The sequence below is a fragment of the Equus asinus genome, chromosome 29 (assembly GCF_041296235.1).
Source record: "Equus asinus isolate D_3611 breed Donkey chromosome 29, EquAss-T2T_v2, whole genome shotgun sequence".
NCBI classification, from domain to species: domain Eukaryota; kingdom Metazoa; phylum Chordata; class Mammalia; order Perissodactyla; family Equidae; genus Equus; species Equus asinus.
Genome location: NC_091818.1, coordinates 37952690 through 37967806, shown reverse-complemented (window position 1 = coordinate 37967806; position 15117 = coordinate 37952690).

Here is a 15117-nt window from a genome sequence, read left to right as displayed (position 1 = left end):
GGGTCCTTCTAGTTGTGGCATGTGGGATGCCACTTCAACATGGCCTAATGAGTGGTGCCATGTCTGTGCCCAGGATCTGAACCCTGGGCTGCCGAAGCAGAGCGTGGGCACTTAACCACTCAGCCACGGGGCTGGCCCCCTATTTCTTAGTTTGTATTGTGGGCTCATAGATACACATATTATTGTTCAAAGTACATAAATATTTTATGTACCTTAATGTATATATCCTATATTACACGATAAAGAACAAAGATAAAAGTAAGATATGAAACTACCAAGTTCAAGGTGGAGATGGAGAACAAAGATACACAGTTCTGGTGAGAGTGGAAGTTGATATTGTCACATTTCAGAACAATTTGTCAATATTTAGTGTAGTTGACCCTGCAAATTGACTCTGACTCTGAAATTAAGCAGAGAATCTCTCACTCATGTGCAAAAGGAGACACGTACAATGGTGCTTATTGCAGCATTGTTTATAATACAATACTAAAATCCCAATTAGAAGAGAAATAGATTTTTAAAATTGGCATTGTCATACAATTGTATATCATAGTTAAAATTATTGAGCTAGAGTTCATATATCAATATAGACAAACTTGAGGAAGCAAAATTTAAGTAGCAAAACATTCTGGAATGATATGGAGGCAGTATGATGTCAATTAAGTAATTTTAAGGAATTTTATATAATGTTTATAGCTGAGTATGAATTGAACGTATACAAGAATACACACCAACTTCAGAATAATGGTTAGCACTTTGAAAGCTCCTGTCTCAGAGAGCTCCAGTTATATTCTCCAAGTTACACAGAATTTTTATTTCAGTGTCAGTGATCTTTAAACTAGAATAGCTGTGAAGTTGGGGGCTGAAGTGTGATGAGGATACCGCTAACCGAGAAGTTGGAGAGAAGTGTTTATAGGATGTGTGAGATGATTCACAAGCGGAAGCAAGGAGGTGTGCCTTTCTTCCAGAGTTGTCTCTGTCTTCTTGTCTGCAGGAAGATGGAAAAGAAAAAGGAAGGCTTTTCGACAACTCCATCTATAGCCTTTGACAAAGTTACTAAATACTACAAGGCTTACTATATTTTTGTATAATGTTTTATTCCTTCCAAAGCATTTTAATATGTATTATTTACCACGTGCAAAGATGGTAGAGCAGGAAGTATTTTTCTCATATTACCATTAGGAACCTGAGGACTCCCAAAATTTAAGTGACTTACCCAAGGTAACCCAACTAGCTAGGAATGTAGTTCAGGGTAGAATTCCCTTCTCTCTTACAGTTGCAGTGTTTTTCTTTTGACGACCCTCTCTCCCCTACTCTGTTGACCTATCTTCCACTTCACAGTGAATATCACATGTATTTTTACCTAACACAGTTTATTTTTAGGCTTAGGAGAACTTTGACCAGAAAGAAAAGAATAGGGTCACGCATGCTATTGATATCAGAACCTAGCAAAAGAAGCTCATAAATCAAGTTGGCAGCAGATCTTCAGCAGTGTATAAACTTGGGAGTAAAAGTATCGCTTACTTTACAGGGGTGATGAGATCTGTAAAGAATGCTGCAGAGTGGTATGGGCAATGTTGTGGCACAACCGTAAAACGCCAGATAAAAAAGCAGGAGCTCTTTGATCATCATTAGTCCAGAGAAAAGCCCACTCTACACACCCTTGCTTGAAGCCTTGGTGTCCTGAGAAAATGTCTTCTTAACACGCAATCCCTGTGGATCTCTCTTCCAGAGATTAAATGCTTAGCCTCATGCGGTTGAAGTTTTACATTATAATTATATTCATTGTGATTTATTAAATACTATTCTTGTACATCAGGTCATGGGGAAACACGTTCTTTGACAACCATATTGAGTTTAAGGCCAGTCTGGGAAACACACAGGTTATATGGGTTTAACTTTGTGAGATTCATGTTTCTGATTCAGTCATACACTTGAAGATGCTGAAGGGACTGTTTTTACAGAAGGCTTTAAAGCGACTCCAGTATAAAAGTTATCAGAGATGAGGATGATCACCCTAATCTTAGCAATCTTAAAAAGAGTCTACTGTAGATGGCCTTTACTATTAAACATATAGAGAGCTTGAATTTTCAAGAGAGCTACCAGTGGTTTATATAACTCAAGAAATCTCTTAGACTTCAGTCATTCGTTTCTGCTCACCTCTGGAGTCTGGTTCTCCTCATTTTTATCATGTCCCCCTGTCAAGAAGTCTTTCAAGAATGAGGGAAAGGAATGAGGAAATAGATAGGCAGGGTGAGAAAATAATGTAGGGAGGTTTGGGAGATTCTCAGTTTGTCTAAGAGTAGCAACCTAGCTTTCCAGTTAAGAGTTAAATTCTAAAATTCAATATCCTGTATTCAAATCTGAGCTCTTCTCTATGTATGTTATGTGGCATTTCATAACTTGATCTTCTTAGATCTCTATTAATTCATATGTTAAATGGGGATAGTAAGAGTATTTATCTTATAGAGCTGTTGCAAAAATTGAAGAGCGTGATGCAGTAGCACACAGCAGAGTGCCTGGTATATAGAAAGCATCAAATAATCATTAGTTGTTCATTCCTTTTTTATGAAAATTGTGAGCCTGTTTTTTGGGAGCACCCACACACTTCATCACAAAATGATTCCTTTTTCATTGAAATTGTGAGCCTGTGTTTTGGGGGGCATCCACTCAATTCATCACAAAATGATTCCTTTCTCTCCTTCCTCTCCATTCATAGGATACTCATTCAACATTGAGCTATAGAGAGACACTACCTGGTTATGTGAACAAACTCCATCGAGGGTGAGAAAAATTTCAATCTTAACCAAGACTGTAAAACATTAGTTCATGTTGAAAACAGTATTTAGGAAGCACATAATTATTGCTTTAATTCCTCCGTCATCTCAGGAAATGTTTTATGATCAGGTGAAGAGAGGGGTGTGAACCAGTGGCAGCCCTATAACTTTGAAGCTCAATACTTTTGAGACCCGGCCTTATTCCCACAATGCCTGACCACACCCTTACACCCTAACAGTACCACACCTTCTGTTTCCAAATGGAAAACTTCCATTATGAAATGTGTGCATTGCTTAAAACTTAAGAGCTTTCTTCTTGAGAAACTCATATATTTAATTGTATCTTGTCCACCACCAATTTTGAGAAGGTGATCTAGACGTTTTTCCCTTTTACTTTAGTTTCTCCTTATCATATATTGATCTCAGCACTTCTCCAAACAGTTCATCATGATTACGAAAGCTTGATGTGAGCATTGAGAGAATCAAGAGTTTTGCTGCTTGAAGAAAAGAAATGATGAATATATAAATCGGTATTCACCATGGTAGACTCCTCTGGCTATGGATCAGAGGATCCTCTGAAGCTCTGAAAGACTCACTGAACAGGAATTTTGAGAGAGTTGTTCTGCTTGTGTTACAGATATCCTCTTTTGTTTTCTTAATTGGAGTTTAACTATTCTTTCAATAATGGCTACTCATTTTTTCAAGAGTGACTGCCTGGATGGCCAAAAATTCTTTGATACTCCTCCCATCAGGAAGTGGGGATAATCCTTCTCCCTTTGAATCTGAGAAATCTACTGTGATTCTCTTGTAATCAATAGAGTAGGGTGGAAGTGATGCTATGTGACTTCAGAGATAAGGTTAGAAGACATCTGACAGCTTCCGCCATTTCCTCTCGGGCTATTCCCCCTCAGAAACTGGCTGCCATGCTTTGAGAAGTCCAGGCCATATAGATAGGCCACATGGAAATACTCAGGATCACAGCTCCAGGTGAGCTTCTAGTCAACAACCAGCATCAACTGCCAGCCAGGTGGGTATTCCATTTTGGTCATTCAGCCCCGTGGAGCCTTTGGATTATTGTAGCCCCAGCAGACATCTGACGACTATTGCCTGAGACACCCCAACACTAACTACTCACGAAATTATGAACAAATAAAATGCTTTAAGACAGCTTAAAAACTAATTTTATTGACATATAATTTATATGCCATATTTATCAGTTTAAAATATACAATTCAACACATTTTCATAAACTTATAGGGTTGCATAACTATCACCACAATAATATTTCAGAACATTTTCATCACCTCAAAAAAATCCTGCATGCCATCTGTAATAAAACCCTGCTTCCAGACTCAGCCAAAGGTGAGATCTACTTTTTGTCTCTCTATATTAGCATTTTCTGTACCTTCTATATTAATGAAATCATACAATATGTAGTCTTTTGCTTATGGCTTATTTCACTTAGAATAATGTTTTTGAGGCTCATCCATGTTGTCCTAGGTAATATTGGATCCATGCTCATCTAATCTTAAGGCCTTAAGGGCCAAAGTTGAGGTTGTCCAGAGAATGAATTCTCCCTCAAAACTATACCAGAAATCTTGCCTGAGTTTCCAGCCTCCTGGCCTGCCCTATGGCATTCAGACTTAAGACTGCATATTCAACTCTTGCCTGAGTTGTTTCCACCCTGCTGACCTGCTCCACAGATTTTCACTTGCCAACTCTATCAGCCAATTTCTTAAAATAAACCTGTCTGTGTGTATGTGTATATGTGTGTGTGCGTATCCTACTGGGTCTGTTCCTCTGGAAAGTCCTGACACTATTAAATATCATGTTAGCTATAGGTTTTTCATAATTCCTTTTAGGAGATTGAAGAAGTTCCTTTATATCTCTAGTTTTGTTTTCTTTCTAAGAAATTGGTATTGGAATTTGTCAAATCATTTTTCTGTCTGTTGAGATTGTGTGATTTTTGTCCTTTATTCTAGTAATATTGTATATTATACTAACTGAATTTTTGCAGGTTGAGTTAAGCTTGCATTCCTGGGATAAATTTCACCTGACCATAGAGTATAGTGTTTTATCTATGTTGGTTTGCTAATATTTTGCTGATGATTTTTTACATCTATATTCATGAGGGATTTATTGTTCTGTCATTTTTGCTTTTTGTGTTGTCATTATCTGGCTTTGGTACCAGGGTAATCCTTGCCACATAAAGTGAGTTGGGAAGTGTTCCTTCATGTTCTACTTTTCTGAAAAAGTTTCTGAAGTATTGATATTATTCTTTAAATTGGTAGAATTCGCCAATGTAGTCATCTGGGCCTGGGCTTTTCTTTGTGGGTTGTTTTTAATTACTAATTTAACTTTTTACTCCTTAAAGTTCTTTTCAGATTATCTATTTCTTCTTGAGTCAGTTCTGTTAATTTCTGTCTTTCTAGAAATTTATCCGTTTCATCTAAATTGATGCATTCATCGACAGACAGTGGTTCATAGCATTACATTATAAACCTTTTAATTTCTGTAATTTCTCTTTCATTCCTGATTTTGATCATTTGAGTCTTCTCCCTTCTGTTCTTGGTCAGTCTACCTGAATTTTGGTCAATTTTGCTCATCCTTAAAAAAAATCAACTTTCGGTTTCATTGATCTTCTCAATTGTTTTTCTCCTTCTATTTCATTATTTTTTGCTTTAATCGTCATTGTTTCCTTCTTTCCACTTGCTCTGTGTGGATATCTAGGATCCTCCAGGTTCTTCTGAGTGTGCATGTATCCTCATGCATGTGTGCAGGCTTCTAGACCACCAGGAATGTGTGGGAGCTTATCAAAGCCCTTTACTGTTATTTTATTACCCAGCTTTCACTATTCAATTCCCGGGTATCCTGCAGATCCGACATTTTTCCCAACAAGATCTCACACTTGCTGAAACATTGCCCTTCCTCAATTCATTTGCCACTAAGATCATTACTCTCTCCGAAAAGCCTAGGGGTGTTGGATCTGTCCACATTCTGCTCCAAACCAAGTCAGCTTCCTCCAGCAGCAAATCTCCTGCTTTTTAGGGCTTGTCTCATCCTGGTAGATCTAATGAGTTGACCCAACTGAGGGAGAGGGTAAGAGCAGCCTTAGAGATTCCTGCTAATTTTACCTGAGTTCCATAGTTTTTCTTGAATAAACACTTCTCAATTTGTTATATTCTTTCAGTTAGTTTCCTGAGGACCGAAATAGTTGTTTTTGACAATTTTGTCCAGTTGTATCACTGCTTTTTTGTGGTGAGGATTTTCTGGGCCCTCACTCTGTAAGTCAAAATTCTTGTTGTAAGCCTCTAAGTTTGAGGATAATCTATTACGCAGGAATAGATAAACTGGAACAGCATGCTCTTACTATGTACTAAATCTACCCAGGTGAATATTTCAGATTTCTTTTTTCAAGGACAAAGTACACAAAGAAAAAGAATAAAGTCAGAGAAGCAGACAATAAAGCTAATTCTATTGATAATGTAAACTTCTGTTTCCCAGGTAAGAAAACTGTATTACCAAAGGCAATGCCACTTGTGTATTTGAGTTGCTGTGACAACATCTGTATTAGTCAGTGCAGGTGATTCTACACTTAGATGTAAGAACTTCATATGTCCTCTATAGTGTTGTCATTCTCTAGCTTTTATACATTAAGCTATATTTTATTATACATTACTTTTCTTTATTTCACTTTACTGCTATAGTTAGCTTATTCTATAGATATTTAGGATTGGCCATGTGGGTACATTATATTTAGTAAAGAAAGAATGGTAAGACATTTATTATAAACAGGGTATTGAGGTCATAGTGTTGAGAATCATTGAACTAGATAATCTCTAATAAACTTTTGTATGTTAAGACGATACTAAATTTGCTAAAATATGCTAAACTAGTTTTTCTTAGAAGCTTGAAAAATATAATCCTGTAGTAGAATAGGACCAAGGAACTTGTTTTAGGTTCTGGCTCATGGCTGTAACATCTTTCTTGTTTTAAGTGTTAGTTTCCGTGTTGATGCCCAGAACAATGTAGAAATGAAAGTAATGATACCAATTGTTTAACCAGTTTCAGGAGGCTTAATGAAACTATCACTTGTAATACATCTCATGCCTAAAAACAGAGCAAAGAATAGTGATGAGTGATGAAGAATGGAAACATTGTGTGTGCATGTGTGTGTGTACTTCAAATGCCCCAAAAGTTTTGAGCTGTGTTATTTGGCTCTTTAATTTTTGTTATTTGGTTTAATTTATTTAATAATAACTTTAAAGGAATTTATTCTCATTCAATTTAGCAATGTTTTTTGTTGTTGTTTTAAAGCACACATTATACGCCTGGTACTACTCCAGAAACTGGGCTCCAGGGAATAAGACATGGGTATTAGACAGGTCTGGGGCAGCAGATAGAACCCACTCAGACTGTTCAACCATAGAGACTTGCAGAACTATTTACAGAGATGAGTAAGTGCAAGAGATGATGTTGAGGACCCTGTGAATGGCAACAAGGGAAAGCATTGCTATCCAAGGCTTAGAAGGCCAAGGGGAGGAAATAATTGCCATAGCTCCTTGAAAGTGGAACTGTGGAGGATGGGCTGCCCTACAGGAGCTGTAGTCACCAGGACCAAGCTGGGAATGGAGCAGAAGTACGCTGGCTACAATTCCCTTTCACTCTCTTCCTATTTGTGTTTCCCATTGGTCAAACTGAAGCCCAAGGACCCAGGGGTGCAGTCTGTGAAGGTGAGCCTCCCGGGCACAGAGTAGGGCTGAAATGGATGGGGAATGGTTGTGGGGCACCAAATGGTAAAAAAAGGGTATGATATCCATGACTTTGAGGAACTCATACCTCTAGTGGTAGAGACAAAGATATAAATGGGCCATTACAAAAGAAGATTACATGTTAAATAGAAGACATTTCAGAGCGCTATGGAAACACAGGAAGGAAGACCTATCTCAAGGTGAGCATGCAAAAAGCCTTCACTGAGGAAGTCATGCTTCATATAGGATTTGAATTTCGACTTCAGATAGGCTGAGGAAGGTGGGGAGCAGGGTATTCTAAGCAGTGAGAAGTTTGAGGTTTACCATAGTAATTATATAAATATCCACCCGAAAATATTTACTTAAAACTCTGTTAAATGTCAAACCCTGTGGAAGGCACTAGGGATTTAAGACATGCTTTCTATTTTCAAAGGATTTGCATCATTTTTATATTCAAGAGTATAAGATGACTGACTGAAAGAAATATAAAATAGAATGAATAACATCCGTTTTAATTACAATTTAATACTTGTTTGACTCATTGTGTTTTACACCAGGATTTCCCAAACGTATTCTGCAGAACACTAGTTCTTATGTTAGTAATGAGTGTTTCTCAAAAAATGGGTTTTACAATTAGATACGTTAGAAAGAGCCTGGGTTAAACAAAGTTAAACAGGCATCTTTACAGCATGATTTCTTTCTTATGCAATTATGCCCCATAGTATCTGAGAGAAATATATAGAATTCAGACTTCCAAACTCTTTTGAACTCAGAAACCATTTACTAAGAAGCATCTCTTGGGTCTAGCATTCTGAGGAACACTCTTATCAAGATGTGGCAGATATCTTTCCAAAATTAAGAAAAAAAATTTATCTATTTATAAAATGATGTAAATTAATAGAAAATCCCCAATGTTTAATGGACATGAATAAAAGGATCTAATCTCTCAATTCATATTTTCTGTTAGTGTGACATAAGAGTCATTTATTTTTATTTCTGTGCATCTTGACTTTTTCAATTTTATTTTTAAAGGTTTTTAGTTCTGACCTTCAGGGATTGGAAGATAGACCTGAAATATGAGGCATAACATACCTAGAGAAATAGGAGATGAAACATGAGATTTTCTCTTTTTATATCATTCTCAATAGCAGTTATCATCCTAATAGAAAAAGTGTTAACTAAAGTTGTAAGAGTTACTCTTCTTTTGTCTGGACTTGGTATGTATATATTTTCAAGTTTGGGGTTAATCAGGAGTGGCTAGCAGTGTTTCCTGCTTTTCAAATAATAAAGATTCACTGTGTGTTGATCTCAACTCTGACATCTTTTAAAAATTCAAGGATCTGAATCCAGTGAGCAGAAATATCAACATTAGAAGATCAAAGTTGCCTGTTGTAGTTAATAAACTTTCAAAATATATCCTACTCTATTTGTACTGCGTGGATTTGTCCATTCGATAAAGTGCATTATTTAAAGTAGAGCACTTTAAATATTTAATGCATTTCTCTATTTGATACACTAACCTTTTTCTTGCCCCCAATTTCCTTGGTATTGGGCAGTGGCAAAGGAGTTGAAAAGATAAATGAATTTCTTCTGCTAAAATTCAGCACGTACAGCCTGATGGCCCAATATGTACTAAATTTTAGGTGAAATTTTGTTTGCCTCCACAATGATTGGAATGAAAGTGCTATGGATTTATACAAATAGGCAGACTTCGTATGTTGAAAAAAATCATAAGGTGAGAGGGATGGATAAGGATTCAGTCACATGAATTACCATACTATGTTGTATTATATTGTCTCTTTAAAAAAGTAAGATCATGAGGCGAAAACACCTTCAACTCAAATTGCTCAGGAAAAGTGGCCCCTGGTCCCTGACTTGGCCCTATCAGCAACTTGCTAGCCAAGTTTTGTCTGTCATTTGGATTTAGAGTCTTTTATTCCAAAAAAGGAGGGTGGTGGTGTTAGAGGCAGACTAATTTTCCTTACACAGGGACTCAGGAGGCAAATTGCTGGCTGATTGTAAAACGCTTTCAAATGGCAAGTACTTCTCCATAAACGTGCATCTTCATTCATATTTATGTGAAACACATCACATCAAAAGAAACAATTATTCCTTGAAACTAGAGGTTGCTTTCTTGATCACCTCTAAATTGAAATCCTGTGTGAGTGGATAGTAGACAGCGGAGGGAAGATTAAAGAATCAGACTTCTATCGGGGTGCTAATTCAATCAGAAGGAGAATCATTGCTGAATTCACCACTTCGAAAACATTCCAGGGAGTCAAAAACCTGTGCAGCAAATCCGATGGAACAACGACTCCGAATTTTGTTGGCTCGTATATGACAGAGTTTAGTTTCATCAGCTACTAATTGGTGTGAATAGCTCTGATGAAGTCCGTGATTATAACATTACTGGAAAAGAGTGATGAGATCTGCAAAAGATCACAAGAATGGGAAATCCCTCAATGATGCTGCGTCTTCATCACTGTACAGATCTCATCAACAATGTAAAGTGACCTTCAATGGAGGAAGTGTAGGATGGAATTCTAGTCTCTGATTTTTTTCTTGTTTGAATTGTGAGAGCACAACAGCGACAGCATGTAAAAGTTGAGTGGGGAAAGCTTCCCCTAACTTATCTCGGTCCATCGCTAAATGATGATCTGTGCAATTATTCAGTGGCCAAAGCCCATTCACAGCGCTCTGTATGAACCGACGCAACTAGACCAGAACTCTTATTTGTTCCCAGTGAAATGTGTGGAACCTCAGATAAAATCAATCTTTTAGGGAAATTTCAAACCGGTGATGTAAATGGTAGACATTCTATTTTTCTGATAATTCATTGAATTTTAGTTCCTGTAATGCAAATGAGCTAATAACTTGGATAAACATTCGTTCTTCTAGTTGATAATGATTTGCTTGCTTTTGGACCTTTTTTTAAGTTTTGTTTTGGGAACTTGTTATTGAAGTGTGATATTAATGCAGAAAAGTGGACAAATGTTAAGGGTACAGCTCAATGAATTTTCACAAAATGAACATGCCCGTGTGACTTGCACCCAGATAAAGGAATAGAATATTACAAGAATTCCAGAAGGCTCCTTTTGCTCCTTTCCAGTCACTATTCCTGTCAAGGGATAATCATCATCTGATTTCTCATGCTGTATATTAGTGTTTGTGCTTTATGTATAAATGAGTTATGTAGTATGTGTTTTTTGTGTGTGGTTTCTTTTGCTTAATACTGTGATTAACCTATGTTGTTGTATTTGTTCTCACTGTTGCATCATATTGCATTGCATGGACGTACCACAATTTATTTATTCATTCTACTGATAATGGACAAGGGCGTGTATATAATTTTTGGCTATCACTAATAATACTACTATACACATTCTTGTATGTGTCTTGGTTAAATAAATCTGTATCTTGTTTGGGTACATACTTAGGATTGGAATTTCAGGGACCTAGGTTAAGTGACTGTTCTGCTCAGTAGATGCTGACACATAACAGGGCCATCTTCCTTCTGGGAATCTAGAGGGACTAAGAGTGTATCTCCCATTGACTCAAATGCAAGAGCGAATGAAATATGGATATAAAGTGAAGATCAGGTTTTGCTTTATAGCAGCTCTGCAAGTTTATGCTTTACACTTGTGCCAAACTGAGGAGCACAGAGCTGTTCCCATCATCATATCCCAGTGTTTCTCAAACTATTCTGAAAATGATTGCTTTTCTGAAGTCACTGTGTATTCTGCCATACAGTGCAATTAAATGCTTTTTGATACACCTAAATTTGGTATTTACTAGTTGAAATCTCCACTGTTATTATTTATGCATTTTCACCTTTGAAAGTTAACCTCTACAAATACCAAGGAGTCTCTAACTGGAAAAGCCTTCCTAGCTTTGGGGACAGAAAAGGAGAATAGGTCGGTCCTCAGAGGGCCCAGTTGTGATGAAATACTCCAAAAGAATCATGATACGGCTGTAGTCAAACCAAATCTAAAGACAACCCCTCCTTTCATATCAGAAAAAGAGAAAGGATTTCAATTGACATGAGAAAAATGAAGTACTGAGGGTAAATTTCTACCATCAACTGTACAAATATGTGGTGGCGTCTAGGGCTTGATCAGAAAAGGATACAACAGAAAAGGATTTCTACACAGTGGCCCCTTCCAAAATGAAGATTAAATGCCGCTGGAAGGCAGTTTTTTGATATAACCAAATTCAGTCCAATCTGAAACCTATCTATTTGGATGCAAATGAAATTGCTAGATTACGTAAAGTTTTCTAATCACCTGGGAGGTTGTCAAAACACATCAATAAATGAAACCACTTTTTCTGTATGAGGAAGATAGCACATGCATGGTTTCTTTACAAACCCCATGTCTGTAAGGTGTACCCTGCATAATTTATTATACACTATTTATGAACCGCAAAGCTCTGATGCACAACTTCAGGAAATGAATAATTTATCAAGCTTTGAAAGATATTCTGGAGAATTTCTAAGGGCGGATGGTAGAATTTGCAGTATGCTCGACATAAGTTTTCGACAATCATAGTAGAAAGTTAGATGATCATTGAGGAAAACATGGACATGAGATTTTAAAACTTTACACTGTGATGGAAGGATTGTCTTCTCTATTTGGTAAAATGGATTTTTATTGGCTATAAAAATATCCACTGCACTTAGAGAGATTTCCTTAGCAGATGGGTATAATAGTTCTATTTGTATTCCCTTTTAATAATATTGAATTTAACTGACTTAAATTTATTTGATTTATATTCCTCCCCAACTCTTCCAAGGGCATACGGTGCAATTTGTCTTATATTGATTTTTTAAATTTATTGCCTTGTTTAAATTGCCTGCAAAAAAGAAAAAGATCATTTTTACATTTCAAAATTTTGGAGAAGAAAATGCTAAAAAGTGGTCGATTTCTCACTTGATGTGCTCATGGTTACGAATGACTGAATGATCATATTTAATTTGACCACATGAGAGAAAACATTTCTTATGAAAAAATTAATTTTTTTTCATCAAAGGCAGGACAGATTATACACAGACTGGTAAAAAAAGCAGCACATAGATATCGTTGTACAGAGATTTTAAAATATAAACCTTTTTAATTTGTGATTAGGTATTTTATTATTTACTGTTAATTGCTAGTAGGTATTAACCCAACAACAGTCTCTAAACACAACACATATATTTTGTTTCTGTAAATAAGGTACCATTTTTATTACAAACAGATTAAATCACCTGAAATTTGGCAAATGGGGCCTGTTGAAAATTCAGACATGTTTTTTAAAACTTAAAACTCGTATTGAATCCATGAGAATTAAACAGAAATGACAGCCACTATTCTTCATGCTTTAAAAAAATAACAAAAAAAACTATCAGCAACCCATTAAAATGGTTAAAATCTCACTGTTCCTGGGAATAAAAATATGGTAAATGTTCAGTTAATGGTAGTACTTAGTTTTTTCACTAACCCATAAAATTTGCCATGTTAATATTTATGTTTACTGTCATAATGTTAATATTCCCTATATTCATCTATGGAAATGATAGTAATAACTACCCTCTATCGATCATCTATGAAATTACAAATGTGTGAGAATATATATACATATATATAATATCTCTCTGTATTTACACAAATGGGTGTGTGTGTGTTTGTACATACACACACGCACATATACCAGCGGAAATACTGTTGATTTTCATTTATACTTCATCAAATTTATTTTACATCTTAGGTATGGGTTTAAGAATTTGAGAGTTATATTCGTTCTTATTTTCACAACATATATAAGTAAGATCTAAAATATAAGCTTGTTCTAAAATATTATTGTGCTATCTTTAGTTTCATATACAATAATAATAAAGTTATTATTATCGAACACCTATTGTGTTCAGCACCATACTTAACTTCTTATATAATTTACTAGTAATACTCACAAGTACCCTTTTCTAACAGTGTTTCCAACAGGGTGCCTACTCTGTGCCAAGATATGTTATTTTGGTTACAGCACTGAATAGGTCTAATAAAAGACCCTACTCTCTGGGAGATTATATTCCAGCCAGAGAGACTAAAAATGAACATAAACCAAACAAATAATCCATAGTAAAGATAGTTGTAAGTGCCATAAATGACAACATAAAATAATTAACACTAAAGGACAAGGAAAATGAGAATGATGGACAGGACAGCTAGTCTAGATGGAATGGTCGGGGAAGGCTTCTCAGAGGAGGTGACACTCCAAACAAGTCAAGGAAATGAGTTGTATGATGTGAGGTAAGTCCCTGCAAACCCTCTGAATGGTGGGGAGCTGGACATTTTCAAACTAACATCAAGAAGTCCAGGATATAGAGTGATAGAGACAAAGTAAGAGAGAACGGCATGAATCATACCTTGTCATGTTGCTGGAGCCATGGAAAGGCTTTTGAAATTTATTCTGAATGTGACGGTGATTCATTAGAGAACTTTAATTGGAAAAGTGACATGGTCTGATCAGCATTTTAAAAATCCCTCTGAGTGGCTCTGTGTAGAATGGAATGCAGACAGCAAGAAGCATGGAGAACAGACGGTGGCAACCGTGAAGTGAGGGATGATGGTAGATTGGACTAGGGAGGTTATTCTTGAAGAAGGTGGGAAATGATGGAATTCTGGATATATATTTGCATCAGTCGCAGTCTCAATAGCAAACAGATGGTACACCCAAATCTGGATAATTCAAGGAACAGCTATGAACAAGGAGATTATTCACAGAGATGTTGGTTTAGGGGCAGAACACTACTTCTTGCATTGTACCTTCATGTTGCTTACACTTTGGTAAATTACTATGGGTATTAAATTCCCCCCAAATCACACAGTGTGAGTTTACCTTCTATTTCTTGCCAGGCCCTGATGGATAAATTACAGAACCCCCAGCAAAAGCCTGGTATACTATGGGTTCTCAATAATTATTTGATAAATGAAGGAATGAATCTGTAGAAAAGCTTGCAGTAACGATAAAATATAATTTGCCACAGTACTTGGCACATAATAGTCTCTCTGTTTTATTTTGTTATTGTCAAAATCACTTCTTCCAGCATTCTTATTCATCCACTCAAAAAATTCATCAAGCACGAGGCATAATGTGAGACACTGGGGAAGATAAAGATCGATATACAATCCTGTCCTCAAGAAGCTTATACTACTTGAGAGCCCTGCTGTGAAACATGGTTACCATGTTTATTGTTATAGGATTATGTGCAGAAGGGTGGGAAGATAATTTCCCATAGCCTTGGGGCGCCATAGAGCATTATTAGCGAATGATTCAAAGAGCTGGGATCAATAGTGAGTCTTGAATGATAAGTAGGAGTTAACCACATTCAAAGGAATACATGGCCAGGGCAAAGAGAGATATGTGGGGAGCTAGACAGAAATTTTGCTAAAGAAAACAGCATGTACAGAAGTACGGAGGTCAGATGACAGGAGCTATTCTAGTTAGTTGGGTTTTGGCTGGAGCACTTGGCTAGAGTGGTGAGTGATGAGTTGAGAAAGACTGTCAGTCACCTGATGATTCAGGGCCTTTTGTTCTGGCAGTGTGTTACGATA